A 19,818-nucleotide genomic window follows, 5' to 3' on the forward strand; every position below is an offset into this window, starting at 1 on the left:
TGAGGGTGAGAGTGTTTTGCAGAAAATTGAGAAATTTTACCCATGTATCAACAACTAACAGTACTCACTATAAATCAGTAACCCTCTGATATGTAAAATAGATAGATAAATAAAGAAATAAAGATGCCAAAATCTACATATAGATTTGAATGTCCTCAGAAAGTGTTCTTTCTGAAGGCAAAGATTCTGGTGCAAGTAGTTTACTTAGGAGATTTAGGATATTTGGGGATGAAGAAAAAACAGCTCATAAAGGATGATCAAAACAGCTATCATCATGCAGAGGTAAGTAGAGCTTTCCAGGGAAGGAGTTTAAAACATAACCTTACATTTATTTCACTTCTTTCATGGAGTGAAGGAACTGGAATATATACACACTAACTTCTGTCAATCACTGTTTGAATGCTGCTCCCAGCAGACATTAATTAGTTCTTAGGCATTGCCAGGCTGTCTTCTATAGTTTAGACACAAATTCATGCAAAATATGGAGATGCTGACTGAGAAATACTGAGGCACACCAGCAGAGCACTGACTGGCTGCTCAATGAACTGCTTTGCTCAGATTTGTGTGAGAATGTGCATAAAATGGATTATTTTCAGGAAAAATATAAAATCATTAAAGCTGAACCCAGAAAATAAAATCTAGACAGACCAATTGCTACAGAGGTAAAAGAGAAAATAGTCAAATGATTTACTACGGCCATTATCAACTCCTACTCTGGAAAGCAAAACCAAGCAAACAAGAAAAATAGAGCCAGGTTCAGAAGAAGAATTTAATGAAATCTTTAAAGAACAAATAAAACTTGTATGATTTAAAAAGACTGCCGAGGAAAAATGAACACTCAGAAAATCTTCTGAGTAAAGCAAATGGAAGCTATCTGAAATCCAGTGTTTACTCTATATATTTTCAAAAGTATCCGTTCAATTAGTGAAATTGAGCATCTTGAGATTAAAAATCTTATCTGGGACTGGCAGTGTAATTCACTTGGATAGTATGTCTGCTTCCCTGTGTGGTTGATGCTATTTTAAGTCTGGACTTTGGAGGAAACTTCAGTGTCGTGCAGTCTTTCCTCCTCTCTCTTTCTCTGTCTCTCTTTCTATCTCAAGCCATCCTTCAATGGTGAAGTGCTTGCAACTGGAAAAGAAAAATCTTATCTAAGAACTGAGAAACTTTCCTATAAATAAAATATATAATATGTATTACTGACAATCAAGTACAGTACCAAATGGTCTCGTACTTCAGAAAGCATGATTAAACTTGGTTATAATTTTATTTTCCTCTGAATGATACTTTATAAAAATTTACAGGTATTAGATGTGCATTACTGAGGATCAAAGGAAAGACTTGATAACTTCCATAAGTCCTCTTACTGAGAAATGTAATATACACTCTGTAGCATAGATCCTATCTTTAGAAACTTAAATTTAGGTTAAGAAATATGTCAAGGGTAGTTGGGCTGCAGCGCAGCGGGTTAAGCGCAGGTGGCGCAAAGCACAAGGACCCACATAAGGATCCTGGTTCAAGCCCTGGCTCCCCACCTGCAGGGGTGTTGCTTCACAAGCGGTGAAACAGGTCTGCAAGGTGTCTATCTTTCTCTCCCTCTCTCTGTCTTCACCCTCCCCTCTCCATTTCTCTCTGTCCTATCCAACAACAATGACAAGAATAATAACTACAACAATAAAACAACAAGGGCAACAAAAGGGAATAAATAAATAAAATTTAAAAAAATTAAAAAAAAAGAAATATGTCAGGACACCATCACTAGTAGTCAGTAGGAAGCAATACACATCTACATCTGGTGAATTGGTTTGAATATAAGTACGTTCTACACTTTATTTGTAGTTTCCAAAATCACATAATATATGTCACAATAAAGTCTCCAACTGATCACACCTTCCCTGAGACGTAAAAGCAAGCTCTGGTTATCTCCATTTTGCACTGAATTAGGTTTAGAGTTAACATAATTCTTAGAGATGAAGAAAAATTGTTAGTGGTAGTTGTTATTAATAGCATTAGTAATACTATTTGATTGCATTCATATGCTCATTTTTCTCTATTTTCATTAATGAATTTTTAAAATACAATCTGATTCTCACAGCCACCATTCTATCAAAACGACATATTACTTTGTAGAGTTAATGGAAAGCAGGAGTCCCTACAGATGAGTAGAGAAAGATCGACAAATGGGAATGGACAAGCTGGTTTAAGCAGAAATAAGAATTGTCCCGATCTCATTTTTATCCTGGTGAATCTTAATTAGACTTATAGTAAGCTGCATTAGTGTTAATAAGGATTAATGTCATAGTGATAAGCAGAGCATACAAATCAATAAATGTTGCCATATCAATATATGAACAGAGACTCAAATAGTCATTTCAGTTCTTATTAGTGAACTCATTATAGAGTTAAATATTTGCTGTGTGGATCTAAATTACCTTGAGAGACAGGAATAGGGTGAAGGGGTTCATATTTTTGCTAAAGAGCAAAACAGGGAAACTTTGCAAATAAGTGTAAGCTCTAAAAAGCTTTGAAAACTTGTCCATAGGGATTATTTCTTAAGTCTGTCGCAATTTTTTTTTCTGAATAAAGTGTAATTATTTTTTTATTTAATTTTTTATTTATAAAAAGGAAACATAGACTAAAGAGGGGTACAACTTCATACAATTCCCACCACCAGAACTCTGTATCCTATCCCCTCCCCTGATAGTTTTCCTATTTTTTAATCCTCTGAGAGTATGGACCCAAGGCCACTTGTGGGATAGAGAAGGTTGAAGGTCTGGCTTCTGTAACTGCTTCCCCTCTGAACATGAGTGATCCCTACTCCCAGCCTGTCTTTTTCCCTAGTGGGGAAGGGCTCTGGGGAAGTGGAGCTCCAGGACAATTTAAAGTCTTGTCCTTGGATATTTTAGAAGTAGAATGATGATTAAGCAGTAGCGTAATGAGTACCTCTTAATCATCACTCTGAAGGTAGATGTTGAGTTTGCCCTCTTCTAAGGAGGGGCATTTTTCAAGGATGGAAAAAGAAAAAGAATACATAGACATTTATAAAGTAAGCTAATTTTGATTGAAGGCAAAAGGAGCTAAAAGTAATGACTTCTTCTTCTAGCGTTTGCCCTTCTTCCGTAGCCAGTCAACAGCGTCAGGTTGAGCCTGAGGTCTGCCTGTTGCTGGCTTTGAAAGTGACTGGGATCCATGTGGATTCAGTCGGCTAGGAAGGATCGTCAGTTTCCCCAATAAATGGGTACTCATGGGATGCACCACGAGAAGGTCAATCCAAAAAGGATATATATGTGTTTCTCTTTAAAGAGAGTAATCTAGAGTTAGACAAGGGACTTGCTTAGATATCTCTCCAACTTCACGATCTCTAACATGTTTACTCCAAGTACTAGGTTAGTAGGGTCCATGTAGAGGAAAGTTCTTAGTGTTTTTTTCACTTGAAGAAAGCTTTAGGACAATGTGAGGAAACCATGAACTTATTCTCTAACCAAACCTCATTCAAGTACTAATTGGTTTATCATAAAGTTGTAAAGAGACCATAAATGTAGCCTTAGTATTCTTAACAATACAAATATTATATATGAATGATTTCTTTTTTGTTGTTATTACCAAATAATACATGAAGAATATAAACCTAGGGATGGGTGGTGGCATACCTGGTTAAGTGCACATTTAATGCGCAAGGACCCAGGTTCAAGCCACCTGCAGGGGGAAAGCTTTATAAGCAATGAAGCATTGCTGCAGGTGTGTGTGTGTGTCCTTCTCTACCCCCCTTTCCTCTCAATTTCTCTCTGTCCTATCAAATGAAACTAAAAAAAAAGAATTTAAGCCAAAAACAGATATTATCTTGTGTATACTTCACCAAATTGACCAGAAACAGAAGGATGAATATATGATCATCTCACTCTCAGGCAGAAGTTGAAAAACAAGATCAGAAGAGAAAATACAAGTAGAACCTGAACTGGAATTGTCATAAAGTAAAAGACTCTGGAGTGGGTGGGTGGGGGGAGAATACAGGTCCAAGAAGGATAACAGAGGACCTAGTGGGGGGTTTATTTTTATATGGAAAACTGAGAAATGTTATGCATGTACAAACTATAGCATTTACTGCTGAATGTAAAATATTAATTCCACAATAAAGAAATAAAAAAAAACAGAGATTACACTACCTCAAGTTACTGAAATCAAAACTCCCTGGTACTGGAACCAAAATAGACAAACACATTAGTGGAATAAAACTGAAGATCCTTAGGGCCAGGTGGTGGCACACCTGGTTAAGTGCACACATTACTGTGTGCAAAGACCAGGGTTCAAACCCCCAGTCCCTAACTGCAGGGAGAAAGCTTTGCAAGTGGTGAAGCAGGGCTGCAGGGGTCTCTATATCCTCCTTCCCTCTTGATTTCTGGCTGTATCTATCCAATAAATAAAGATAACAAAAACTTAAAAATAAATAAATAAGTAAACAAACAAACAAACAAATAAATAAATAAAATTGAAGATCCAGAAATAAGCCCCTAAATCTATGGCCAGCTAATTTTTGACAAGGTGGCCCAAACTTGAATATTCTTTTTCTTAAGATTGTTTTGGCAATCTTGGGGAATTTTTGGTTCCACATAATTTATTTCATTTTATTTATTTATTAATGAGAAAAGTAGGAGAATTGAAGGAAGCAGGCATCATATGCTGCCAGTAATTGATTCAAGACCTCATGGTTGAGAGACCTTTTTTTTTTTTTTTTTTTTTTTTTTGCATCCAGGCTTATTGCTGGGGCTCAGTGCCAGCACTATGAATCCACTGCTTCTGATTGCTGTTTTTCCCATTTTTGTTGCCCTTGTTGTTGTTGATGCTGTTGTTAGGACAGAGAGAAATGGAGAGAGGAGGAGAAGGCAGAAAGAGAGAGAGAAAGATAGACACCTGCAGACCTGCTTCACTACTTGTGAAGAGATCCTCCTGCAGGTGGGAAGCCAGGGACTCAAACCCAGATCCTTACGCTGGTCCTTGTGCTTTGCACCATGTGTGTTTAACTCGGTGTGCTAACGCCTAGCCTGAGAGCCCAGTTAATAATCCATTTCACTATCTCCTAGATCATGGTTCCAGTTAAATTTTTGAAGTTTTTGTTGCATTCCTTTAAAGAAGTTCATTGGTACCTTGATAGGGATGCCATTAAATCTGTATGTGACTCTGGGCATGATGGTCATTTTGATGATGCTAATCCTTCCAGTCCATGAGCATGGGGTATCTTTCCATTTCTTTGTATTTCTTTCTACTTCCTTGAAGAGTGACTCATAGTTTTCAGTGTATAAGTCCTTCATTTCCTTTGTTAACTTTATTCCCAAATATTTTCTGCTATGGTGAAGGATATTGATTCATATCTTTCTTTCTTCTTCTGATTTGGTGTTTTCATAGAGCAATGCCATTGATTTTTGTATATTGATTTTATAGCCTGCCACTTGACTACAATGATATCTAGGAGTTTTCTAGTGGACTCTTTAGGGCTTCATATATATATCATGTCATCTGCAAATAGGGATAATTGAACTTCTTCTCTTCAAATCTGTATTCCATGGATTCCTTTTCCTTGCCTAATTGCTATGGCTAGGACTTCCAAGGCAATGTTGAATAGTAGTGGGGATAATGGGTAGCCATGACTTGTACTTGATTGAAGAGGAAATGCTTCCAGATTTATTTTTCTTTTATATGATAGGACAGACCAAAACTGAGAGTGGAGTAGGTGATAGAGAGATACCTGCAGTACTGTTTTATCACTAGTGAAGCCTTCTCTCCTGTGGTGGGGACCAAGGCCTTGAATCTTGGTTCTTGAGCATGGAAGCGTATGTGCTTAGTCAGCTTGTTCTTAAATGAGACTAGATAGTTGATTTTTTTTTTTAATATTTTATTTATTTATGAGAAATATAGGAGGAGAGAGAGAGAGAAAGAACCAGACATCACTCTGGTACATATGATGCTGGGAACCAAACTCAGGACCTCATGCTTGAGAGTCCAATGCTGTATCTACTGCACCACCTCCCGGACCACAACAACTGATGCTTTTCAAAGTCGACATGACCTAAATTACACAATATATGTTCAGAAATCTGTGATATTATTCTCTTAATTATCCTTTTAATATTTATTAGATAACCCAGGATGTTCCCTATGTTTTTCCCCTGATTTGGCAATTTGTGTCTTCTGTCACCTTTTCTAAGTTGTCAAAAGATCATAATAAAAGGTATATTTTAGGTGCCATAGACTTTATTGAGTTTGTTCTTTATGTTTTAATGTGTCCTTTCCTTCTTTCTGCTTCTCCCATTTATTTTAGTTCACTTTGTCTTTAAGATAGAAAAATTAAATGACTTTTAGATCTTTTTTGTCTCTATTATAAATATTAATTTTAACATCAGCTTAAATTTTACTGTTATACTTTTGATGTTAATGTATTTCTAAGTGTTTTTACTATTTTTCACTCTACTATCTTCTTCCTTTTAATGCTTCAATTTGCTAAATCAATTTTAACTCTTGTTTCTATAACTTTGATAACTCTCCTTTTTTGTCTTTATAGCATATTCTCTTTGCTTTTGGCTTTTGGCACTTTTACTCTGTATATTTATTCTATTTACTCCTCTGGAGGTTTGCAGTACTTCTTTGAAGTTTATGTTCTTTTTTTAATATTTTATTTTTTAAGATTTTTTTTGTTTATTGATTGATGGAAAAGATAGAAAAAACCAGACATCTCTCTGGTACTTGAACTTAAGTCCTCATGCTTGAGAGTCTACTGTTTTATCCACTGTGCCACCTCCTGGACCAAGCCTCAGCCTTGTTCTCTAGAACTATCATTCTCCTTTCCTTCTTATATTGCATTGACTATATATTTATAGTTATATCCTTTGTTTTATTGTAGTTTTTATATTTTAAATTCATATAATTTATTTGGATATTTATATCTGAATTAGAGTTCATTCCATTAATTTTAGTGTTGTATCTAGTTTTCCAAAATATTTGTTCCTTTTAGTTTTAGCTCACTTTGTTTCTCTTTTAGGAGTCTGTTATATTCTGAGTTGGGTGTATGTGGGAGCAACCACTAAGGATTCTTTTGATCCTCAGAAATTTCCCATTCACTATTTTTTACACAGTGTCTTTGTTTTGAACTTTTTTTAAAATGCAGCTTATAGGGAAAAGCATGTATTTAACATGCCATCTGATGCACCTAGGTAGTTTATCTAGGCAAAGCTTTATTCATTACCACTGAGTTCTAATCTTGTTGCACATAAGACTTTCCAACTTCCTGTTTATTATTAAATTGCTCCATTAGACATAGTTATATTTTAAGTAGTAAAAATTTGTATGGTGTCTGCCTCATAGTCAGTTATGGGATATAAGCATGTACCCTAATTATTTTGTCAAGCACTTAATATGCTAGTCAACAATTTCATCTTCTAAGAAGGTAAAGAAATGATAAGGGAACTATGACTCTACTATTAATTATGCATAATAAAAAGGAATAATTTGGTGAAGTGGAAATGATAGGAACCTTGGAAGAAAGTTATCAGGAGATCTTTTAGAGTCTAGTAACCAGGGAGTAAATATTTTTTTATTTTTATTTCTACTTTAGACTTGCAAAGGCAAATTAGAAATAGTCCAAATACAAGGTAGGGATTTAACATATCTTCAATTAAGTAAAAACTGAAAAAGGTAACGTGAAAAAGTTTATGATTATTCTATTAAATCATTCACAAGACCATCTATAAATAATAATACGAAGAATGAATCAGGAGTAGACCATGAAATAATGATGTCCTGCAGATAAAAAAAGCAAAATGTGGAAAACAAAAGTTCTATACATGGTAAGAAGAAAAGCAAAATAAAACAAAAAATTAATAATAACTGAATGAACACACATCAGATGGATCTGTCTGATAATGTCTGAAATGTACACTATGCATAATTGTATTGAGAAAGGTTAAATTTAAAAAGAGAAAAAGCACAGGATAAACATTCTTGATAAAAATTTTGGAGAGAAAAATGCTTGAAGAAATCAAAAGTTTTCATCAAAACATGACCCATTCAAAGTCAGAAAGATATTATTAGTTTTAAATATTCACAATATGTGTCCTATTATGTTTCTCTTTAAGAAATTATTTTAATAAATAATAGCTATGAAAAGAGACTCTCATACCTGAGGTATCCAAGAACTCAGGTTTAGTCCCAGCACCACTATAAACCAGAGCTGAGCTGTACTCTGGGGAAAAAAAATATATATATATACATACATACATATATATGTATATATATGTATACATACATACATACAAAAAGGAGGAAGAAGAAGGGAAAGAAGGGGAAGGGAAAGGGAAAGAGAAGGAGGAGGAAGAGGAAGAGGAAAAGGAAAAAATTCTTTCGGTCCCCATGGTTCAGCCCCAAGGTTCTCAGGTTTAATTCCTGAAACCACTATATTCCAGAGATGAGTATCTGAGTAGTGCAGTGGCATCTTTCTCTCTCGTCCTCTATCTCTATTTATCTTTGTCTCTATCACACATAAAAGTAAATAAATATTTGAAATATATCATTTCCTTTAATAATATAATGTTTGCTAGTGTGTTCACTTAGATATGCTTAGATATTAGATATGCTTTACTTCTATTTGATAGGTTTAATAGAGTTTTGATGATCATCTCTGATTCCTCAAAGTATTATTGCCTCTTTGTTTCCACTTCAATCTCCTCTTGTACAATGAATGTTAATGTTTTTAATGTATTTTTTTACTATAATGATTTTGGGCATAAAAAATTACATTGGTTCAGAGGGCTGGGCAATGGAGCACCCAGTTGTACACATACTACTAAGTGCAAGGACCCACACAAGGAAGCGGGTTCAAGCTCCTACTCTCCACCTGCAGCTGGGACATTTCACAGGCGTCTTTCTCTTTGCCTCTCTATCCTCCCCTCCCACTAAATTTCTCTTTGTCTTTTCAAATTAAGAAAAAAAAAAAAGGAAATAAAAATGAACGCCAGGAGCAGTAGATTCTTAGTGCCATTGCCCCAGAGATAACCATGGAGGCAAAAAAAAAAAAAAAAAAATTTCATTGATTCACATAGTTTAAGATCACACTTAATGTGGCACCAGAGATGAAATATATGTATCTGGCGTTTTGATGTACAGAAACCTATTCTGTAAATTATTCAGGACTGCTCTAAGAAGTGTTTCCACTTGTTAAGGAATTCAACCTGAATTTAGTTGAAAAATCTCTATGAGCAAAATTTTGTAGATGTTCTTCAACCAAATGCAGATATTCTGGGAAAGGTAAACGGAAGAAAAGGTCTATTTTGTCTATAATTCTTGCTCATAAACTTTAAAATAAAGTCTCATTTGATGTCATCTTTTAACAATTTTTCCTCTAGAACCTTCCATAAGTCAAATATGTGAAGAAAGGGATGTTAGGCTTCATGCATGACAAAATTCTTTTTCTGTTGCCTGATTAAAATGAGAAAGGGAGAGAACCCTAAGGAGTATTTTTAATACATTTTCCCCTGACACTGCATAAATCTAGGAACATTTATATGCTAATCAAATCAAAATAGGAATTATTAGTGACTGGAGAGCCCCAACATAGCTGTTATTTTCCCATCAACATATGATAACAGCTCTGACGCTGAATTAAGGAGCTGAATATTATAGAGGCCCCCAAAGGTTATAGTACATGACAGGTTTAAGCAATATTGAAACCTAGAAACATAGCCCCACCTATTACATATTTATTTGGTATTACAAATTGTAAATATTTAAAAATACACAAAGATACAGTATGGGTAAATTCTTAATGTTTAATGAAATTATTCATGATATAAAAAGAGTTGAATAACTCAACAAATACCATGAAGGTTAATACATGCGAATAAATCTGAAGAGTCCATCAGTGAGAACACACACTGTGTCCTCTCCTAGGATGTCATGAAATAGAAGAAAATGGAATTAAGGTAACCTGATTTTCATGGTTAAGGGGTGCCTCTAAAGATGAAATGGGGTAGCTTTCACTGAAGATCAGCTAGTGGAGGTATAATATCAGGATTCCATATCTTGGGCTAAAACCAACTGATTGTTTTGTACTGTTCTTTTTTTTCCCTTTTGTTACCCTGGTTGTTTTACCATTGTTGTGGTTATTATTATCATTGTTATTGATGTCGTTGTTGTTGGATAGGACAGAGAGAAATGGAGAGAGGAGGGGAAGACAGAGGGGGAGAGAAAGACAGACACCTGCAGACAACCTGCCTGTGAAGTGACTTCCCTGCAGTTGGGAACTCCAACGGGGATCCTTCCTCAGGTCCTTGCACTTTGTGCCACGTACGCTTAACTCACTGAGCTACTGCCGGACCTCCCCTTTTTTTTTTTTTTAATAATATTACTTAATGATAAAATCCTATTGCTGTGTAAAGTCTGTGTATTTTGGTTGTCTTTTGGCAGTTTAAGTTGATCCAGTGAAGTTGTTTACCTAGATAAGCGCACTACTATACCCTATGTGCCACCCAGTTTTGAGCATGGACCCCCCACCACAAAGGAGGAAGCTTTTGTGCCATGGCCTCTTCCTTCATTCTCTGCCTCTATCTAAAATGCAAAGCAAAACAAACAGACAGTTCATGTTCCTACATACTAAGAGGATGGCTGCTAGTTGAGAAGAGTCATGATCTGAAATTCATATGAATGAATAATAGAAAAATACTGTCATCACTGAGATTTTCATATAGAGGTGAAACAGAAGGGCAGAGGGAAAGAGGGAAATACAACACAGCATCTACCTTTCTCTCAGCGGGGTGAAATCAAGTCTTGGCTGTTTGAAAAGCAGTCTCCTTCCCGAGTGAACTGTGCAGCTGGTTCAAATAATGGGAAACTGGATAAAAATGTAGCCATAAGAACTGGTGGGGCTAGTGGAATAGCTCACAGTGCACTGCTTTGCCATGCGTGCTAACCTGACTCAAACTAAGTCCCACTCCATTGAAGGAAACTTTGGTGCTTTCTCTTTCTCTCACTTTCACTCTCTCCTTCTCTACTTTTTTAAATTTAAAAAATTTCTATTTTTTAAATTTTATTTATTTATTTACTTATTGGATAGAGACAGCCAGAAATTAGGAGGGGAAGTGGTGATAGAAAGGGAGAGAGACAATGAAACACCTGTAGCCCTACTTCACCACTCACAAAGCTTTCCCCCTACAGGTGGGGACCAGGGGCTCAAACCCGGGTCCTTGCACATTATAACATGTGCACTCAACCAGGTGTGCCACCACCAATCCACTCTTTTCTTTTTTTTTAAATTTTTTATTTTATATTTATTTTCCCTTTTGTTGCCCTTGTTTCTCATTGTTGTTGTAGTTATTATTATTGTTGTTATTGATGTCATCATTGTTAGATAGGACAGAGAAATGGAGAAAAGAGGGGGAGACAGATAGGGGGAGAGAAAGACAGACACTTGCAGACCTGCTTCACAGCCTGTGAAGCGACTCCCCTGCAGGTGGGGACCCAGGGGTTCGAACCAGGATCCTTATGCCAGTCCTTGCACTTTGTGCCATGTGCACTTAACCCACTGTGCTACCATCATACTCCCACCCCTCTTCTTTTTTTGAGGAGCTGGCATAGTGGAAATACGTTTTCTCCAGTTTATAATGTTTTCAGTGTACTTATTTATAGTGCTCAAGGATCAGAATTCGAAAGCTCTAAATTTTCTACATCTCAGTTTTAACATTACAGTACTCCTGCAAACAGGAAACCCTTGAATACAGTGAGTGGGTAAGCTAAAGAATTTCACATTTATAGTCAAGTTGCACCTATAGTTAGAATGCTATTTTCTAAATTCTTGACTTCAGTAGCAAGAGGAGGACTCCTCTGATGCTGAAAAAGCCTTAAGCAACTAAGCAGTTGTGAAAAAGTTTTCAGCTATTATTAAATAGGAAAAAATGCAGTTATTTTTAATACAAAGTGAAAATTATTTTTAAAAAAAACTGTAGACAATTTGATGATGTAATCATTCCAAAGCACTTTAATTGTTAGATTTTCTTTTTTTTAGTATTTAAATGTATACTTTTCTATTTGTTCTGATTACATATGCTTTAACTAAAAAAATAAAACTAGATTTGTATCTAAAACTCTGTTTTCTAGAATCAAAATGGTTTGATTTGAATGAAATTTTCATATTTTGTGAGTAGATTCATACCTCCTTGCAAGACTTTAATTATGTGTATGCCAGTTTAAATGGTGTAATGAAATCAATATTTTGCTCTTAAAAGAAGCATTAGCAATTTTTAACTTAATTGACAGAAATGAGTTTAATATTTGAATGCTGATCAGACAGAATTACTTAAACTTCATCAAACAGGGAAAATTTTAAAAATCTTTTAAGACACAGGTATAATTATTTAAATGAAGTAGAGACTAAATTTTAACAGAGTGCTTTAGTTTGGCAAAATGATCTGTTATTTCCTAGACAAACAATAAAATATCACATTTCTAAGGGCTGAACCAATCTTTATATTTTAGGTAGGATATTGGGTATTTAATTCAACTTAAGAAGTATTTATACAGCCAGAAAGTGGCAGTGGTTTAAGCTCATAGTATCCACTTACGGGGGGAAGCTTCATGAGAGGTGAAACAGTGTTGTAGGTGTCTATTTTTCACTCCCTCACTATCTTCCTCTCTCAGTTCTTCTCTTCCTACAATGAAAACAAAATACTATAAGGTGCATAAAATAAATTAGAAAAAGAAGTATTTACCTACTAGTACTTATGCAGTAGTAAATTGGGAGACTTTACTCTCTTTTTTAGTTACCTGCACAAAAATATGAAAAATAAGTTTGCAAAATATAAGTACGTGCATCGAATGTGTTTGGTTTTCTCAGGGAAATGCATTTATAGAAACAGTCAATTATAAAGAAATTACAATGACTAATTTACCTATCCATTCAGAACCTTGAATTTCTGATCTATAATGCAGAATCAGCAATATCACTTATTTTCATGTTTGTATTTACTAAACAATATACACCTACAGGATCTGGCTTCTAATAAGCAAATAATGAATAATACACAACTGACTGCACTCATAGTTTATCTTTTGTGTTTGTGAAAATAGTTTAGTGTTAGTTAACTGACCAATAAGTTTAGAAATGTATACTATTTATTGATTCAGCAAAAATAAATTGGTTCCTCAAATGTCAAGTAAAATAAAAGTTCAAAGGATAAGTTTCTAAATTTGCAAACTTTTCCAGTTACTCAGTATTTAAATCAAAACCACTTTGTACAGTTAGCTGAATACTAACAATCTAGTTTACTGTTAATGTTTCAAAGAATAATCTGCCATGCCACAAAGCCTGTTGGTACTGTGCTATTCTAGTTACTTACTCAACAGAATCTATGGTGGAGAGGGAAAAAAATTACTATAAATTAATTAGACACACATTTCTAATCAAGTATTAGTGAACTAGGATTTTCTTTAGTTTTTATTTAATATTCAGAGTATGAATTGGAATGAGATTAAAGTCTAATCTTTTGTGGGACTTAGACAATAAATAGAATGATTATAAATTTCCAATAGGGTCAGCAATAGCTACCAGATAAAATTTTGAATGAAAAGTTAGCCAGAATTCAAAGTTCCTTACAATTTATCTTTTACTAAATTTTTAATCCTTATCATCTACCATTGTACCAAATCCACTGAATCCTATTTTATCAGACCAACACTTCTTTCCTTTGTGACTTTTAGCCATATTTTACTTAGTACACAGAATACCCTTCTTATTCATATATATGTGTTTGTGTGTGTGTGTAGAAAAATTGCTTCCATTATTCAAAGTCCAGATAAAATAGCATTAGCTCTGTGAAGACTTTCTAAGTTCTTGCTAAAAATTAATCACTCTCTTTTCTGTTATACCACAGTCATTTTATAACCATCTCAAATGTATTTGCCATTACATTTTATTATGAAAAGTTTTGTATGCTAATTTTGGGGAGGCATAGTCTTATATTTTCTTAGGGAAATCCTTTATTAATAAATTCACTAATATAATTCACTATAGGGCCACACAAAATTAGTTCAAAGTAACAACTTAACATACAGACTAGCACTTAATTTTAGACTAGCACTTAATTTAGTTCAGAGAACTTGTTTATTTATTGATTTAGAGTTAGAAAAATAGAGGCAGGAAGAGCACTATAAACTATCTGATAGTGCCACAGTTCACAGTTTTGAACTTTCAGCTCAAATTCTGGTTGTTTTTAGGGTAACTCAGACTCAACCTACTTAATTAAATTGTGAGAATATTTGCGAGGAAATAACCATTCTATCATAATTTTCATCAACAGTCTGATGGGATTAACATGTAAACTGGGGGCATCCATCACACTTCCTGTCGCTGATGGCAAAGCATCCTGTACCTCTGGATGTTTGTGAGTATCAGATATGCCCTTCTGTTTCTCCTCATTGAAGACAAGTATAACTTTACTCTGAAGAGTATTTTCAGCACTTGAAAATCATTAAAATTAAAAATAGTGATGAAAGAATTGAGCAGAAATAAACAATGAGCAATTCACCCCCCCCCCCTGAAAACAGCAGCATAAGGTAGAGAATAATGGAAAATGAAAAAAAAAAAAAAAAAAAGAAAACATATAATGATGACTGGTTGACAGATTGCCATCGTTTTACTCTCTGGGGTTTTGTCACAACCTTCAGGAGGCAGATAACATTGAACATCTGGTGGATAACCAGTGCGGAACCTCAATGAAGTAGAGCGTGTGTGGGAGGGGAAGAATGAGCTTGGGGCTCAGCTATTAACACATACCTAAAAAAAGAAAATGAGTTAAGAATACTATAAAAAAATAACACTTTCCTTCTAGGAAAATATTTGACTCATAATATGCAGGTATGCCACTGAAACTAAATAATATGAAAATCAGCTGGGGGAAAAAATGTTGCTTTCTTTTATCATATGACCTGCTAACTGACCTAGGACAACTTTCAACCTCACTGAGCCTTAGTTTTTTTTTTTTTTTTCAAATGCAAAATATGAAAAGTAATTGCTTTCAGTATAAAAAGTTCTAGTGTTGTAGCAATCAGGACGATAATGTTGCATGGTGCATGTACTCTGTAAATTGGTTATATAAGGTCATAGAGTGTAATGTCACCATAAGCATCACATTATTTTCTTACAAGTAGGTAATTACCTACTGCTTTTCTTGAATGAATGAATTTTGTACATACATGTACTATATATATATGTATTTAAATAATTATATTTTTATATATCTATGAAGAATAATGGACTCTTGTGTTAAACATGCTTTAGTCTACTTACTAGTCCAATTTATCATTTCATCAACAACCTTATGTCACTCTAGGGCTTAGTGATGGACATATATGACTGTAGTTCCCAGCTGCCATTACCTATCATTAACTGTGTGCTGGTAAACACTGAATAACTAGTTTTCTGTCACTTGAGAGAAACACTGCTCCCTAATGTTTCTCAGTTTCATTGTTTTAAGCACTTCCACTGTGTGCTGACACATTGTAGAACTGGAAGAATTCAACACAATCATGCTTCACCAGGTGGAAATAAAAAAGACTCTAGCATATCACTAATTCATTTTCATATGAACTAAGATGATATCACTCATAATCTTCTTCTAGCATTTGCCCTTCTTCCGTAGCCAGTCAACAGCATCAGGTTGAGCCTGATGTCTGCTTGTTGCTGGCTTTGAAAGTGACTGGGATCCTTGTGGATTCAGTCGGCTAGGAAGGATCTTCAGTTTCCCCAATAAATGGGTACTCACGGGATGCACCACGAGAAGGTCGATCCATTGCATCCCATCACTCATAATAAAGGATAATAAAGACAGAGAGAGAAAACAAAGTGAAACTTTGATTGGCTTTGGTATATTGCACCAAAGCAAAAGACTCTGGGAAAAGAAGAAAATGGAGGAGTTGAGTCGGAAGTTGTGTTCTTGGGGCCAGGCTGTGGCGCACAAAGTTCAAGTTCCTGATCTCCAGCTACAGGGAGAAAGTTTCAGGAGTGGTGAAGCAGGACTATAGGTGTCTGTCTCTTTTCCTCTCCACCTTCCCCTAACCATCTCAATGTCTCTGTCTTTATCGAATAATAAAGAAAAAAAAATTTTTTTTTTAAAAAGAAAGAACTTGAGTTCCTGGTGTATGGTAGTGAGAAAGGACCTATGTTGGAGTGATAATGTTTTGCAGACACCTATTACAGGGAGATAAAAGAAAAAAACTGTAAGGAGTCCGGAGTCGGGTGGTAGCGCAGCGGGTTAAGCACACAGGCAAAAAGCAAGGACCAGCATAAGGATTTAGAGCCCCTGGCTCCTCACCTCAGGGGAGTCGCTTCACAGGTGATGAAGCAGGTCTGCAGGTGTCTATCTTTCTCTCCCCCTCTCTGTCTTCCCCTCCTGTCCCCATTTCTCTCTGTCCTAACAACAATGATATCAATGACAATAACTACAACAATAAACAGGGTAACAAAAGGGAAAATAAATGAATAGATAAATATTTTAAAAGTATCCACGTGTTAACAATAAACCAGTAGTCCCTCAATAAAATAATAAAAGAAGGGGGTCCTGAGGTAGCGCAGCAAGTTAAGTGCACTTGGAAAGTGCAAGGACCAGCATAAGGATCCTGATTGGAGACCCTGGCTCCCCACCTCCCTGGAGTGGATTCACAAGCTGTGAAGCAGGTCTTTCTCTCCCCCCTCTCTGTCTTCCCCTCCTCTCTCCATTTGTCTCTGTCCTATCCAACAATGAACGACATCAACAATAACAATAATAACCACAGGAAGGCTACAACAACAAGGGCAACAAAAGGGGAAAAAATGGCCTCCAGGAGCGATGGATTCATGGTGCAGGTACTGACCCCCAGCAATAACCCTGGAGGCAAAAAAATAATCATAATGAAAGAAAATCAATATACAACGGCTCTTGGTTTCTCTGGACTTCTTGGGATGCTATGGAGCAGCATTTTATCTGTTTCTCAGGGTTGAAATATGAACATCACACTGCTAGTAGTGAGAGAAAAGAGTTTTATGGAGTGTGGAATGTGTTCCATGTGGGTACCATAAGGCTTTGGTGAAAAGTCTCCCACATGTGTGTCTGCTAGTCTGCCTGTGTCTGCCTCCCGGATCTCCAGTCATCTCTCATGCAGGCTCACTACCCCATTACATGACGGGCATGTGTGCATTCAGCTATTTCAAGCATAAGAATTGTATGGGGATGCAGAAATATTTTAAAGGGGTGCAGAATTGGCTTCTCTCATAGTCCATACACCACTCTAAAGCATTCTTGCTATCTCCAATTACAGTTATAACAGATTCTAGGTTTATCCTACAAATCCTGACCTTACCCCAAGGCTGTAGGTTAAATCGAAGTCTATTGACCACTACCTTTGTCTATCTTGATACGCTCAAAACACCCCTGGAGACAGAGATAACAAAGAATTTCTGGTATAATGCACAGATGTTAGTAATTGGAAAATTAATTCAGGGGACTGGCTAGTGGCACACCTGGCTAAGTGCTCAGATTACCATGCACAAGGAACCAGTTTCTAGTCCCCATTCCTCACCTAAAGAGAGAAAGTGTTACAAGTAGTGAAGCAGTGCTGTAGGTGTTTCTTTGTCTCACTCTAACTCCCTAGCTCTCTTCCCTTCAATTTCTCTCTGTCCTATCAAGTAAAATAAATAATAAAAAAACTAAAAAAAATTAGTTCAGCAGAGAAATAACAAGTATTATGATTCAGAGGTCTATCAAGAAATCAGGTATTCTTCGACAAATTAAAAGAAAGCCAAATAGTTCTATACAGCATTTGCTAATCTTGAAGATATTGAAAGTAATTTATGTTTGAATTTAACTAAAAATTAAATGAAGGGGTGGGAAGGAATTTCACTTGGTGACAAGTGCCTTGTCACACATACAGCTCCTGGTGCATCACACCGGATCACTGTCACCAGTAGAAGCTCCTGCTCTGTGCCTTTCTCTCTTATCACTCTCTATTTGGTATAAAGATAATAATAAAGGCACCAGACTTTAGCACAGCAGGTTAATAGCACAGGCCGTGAAGCACAAGGGATTCCAATTTGAGCCTCTGGCCCACACCTGCAGGGGTGATCACTTCACAAGCAGTGAAGCAGGTCTGCAGGTGTCTGTGTTTCTCTCTCCTTCTCTGTCTTCCCCTTCTCTCTCCATTTCTATCTGTCCTTTCCAACAATGATGACATCAATAACAACAACAATAATAGTAACAATAACAATGATAAACAATAAGGGCAATAAAAGGGAAAAAATAGCTTCTAGGAGCAGTAGATTCATGGTGCAGGCACTGAGCCCTAGCGAGATCCCTGGAGATACTACTACTACTAATAATAATAATAATAACAATAATAATAATAAATCTTCCTCTAAGCAGTGAAATTACACATGACCAGTCCAAGCTAGCACAAAAAAAAAAAATTAAACCCGGTTAAGTTTGGTGAAATTCTTGGAACCAGATGTCCTCGGGTTCCATGGTGAACTGAAATGTTGCTTTTGTTCTCTCTGTCTTGAATACTATGTATACTCCTACCCCTAATTTGAACAACCCGCTCTAAATAGAAATATGTTTCCAAGGCAAAAAAAAAAAAAAAAAACAAAACAGAAACCAAACCCAGAGTTGTATAAAAAAGACAAGTTTCTACTTGTAAATCCAAACTTTTCTCAGCAATGACAGATACAAAATCAGAAAAGGAATAACCTTGAGGCTGTTCTGAAAGCAGCTTCTATGTGGTTCATTCTATTCTCTACTCACTAACTTCTCAGCACAACTAAACCTGTTTCCCAGGTGAAGAAGTGTATTGACTATACAGACTCCCAGTTCTCTAGAACACAGGTAATATTACCATTTGGAAGCATCTGTGCCTGCAGTGTAATCTAACTATTTGCTGAAACCCCTACAATCCTAGAATTCTTTTTCTCATTCCTGTGTTATTATTTATTTATTTTTCGCATAGGTTCAGCTGTTGAGTTTTTTCACTTAACATCAATAGACTTAATTCACCCATCAAAGGGCACAGTTATTAAGTTTGATTCTAGCTTCAGTATATTTCCAACACCTTCTCTAAAAGGTACCATCATACCCTTGGTGTCTCAGCCTGATACCATTTCCTCTGAGAAGCATATAACAGATGCAGTATAGTACATTAAGTTCTTAAATATATCAACCCTTTGGAGCACTCCCCATTGTGATTGATCTGCTTTTATTTTAAGACAAAAGTTTACTGCTAAGATAAGTATATAGCGAGTAGCCAGAACTTTTCTCTGTCTGACTTTAGAGTGCCTCTCTTCATTCAAGCTGTGCAGTTCCAACTCTCCCATGATTACTCTTCTGAGCAGCTGCCAAGCAGTAACATGTTGGCAAACACAACAAAACACTAAACTGCATTTCCTTCTCATGAACAATTGAAAATTTCTTTTATGGAAAAAAAAAAAAATTTTGTGTTTAGAACTAATTGCCAAATATATTCCTAGAATGAGCATATTGGTAGGAGGGGGTCAAGGGGATGGCAGATTTTCTCCTACCCAAATAATAAATATGATAGGTTTTTTTATGGGAAAGCTTCAGGCTCGCTTCCCAGAGAACAGCATCTAAAAATGAGTCATGACCCAGCCCTGCCAAGAACCCAACACACCACATTGTCTTTCATGGTTCTGAAATAAAGCAAACAACTTTGGTGTAGGATGCTAAAAATCATAATGAAGGAAACTCTCAAAGAAACATATATCAATTGAGTTTACCAATTCCCCACTGGAAAAATAAAAGA

The sequence above is a fragment of the Erinaceus europaeus genome, chromosome 15 (assembly GCF_950295315.1).
Source record: "Erinaceus europaeus chromosome 15, mEriEur2.1, whole genome shotgun sequence".
Lineage (NCBI taxonomy): Eukaryota > Metazoa > Chordata > Mammalia > Eulipotyphla > Erinaceidae > Erinaceus > Erinaceus europaeus.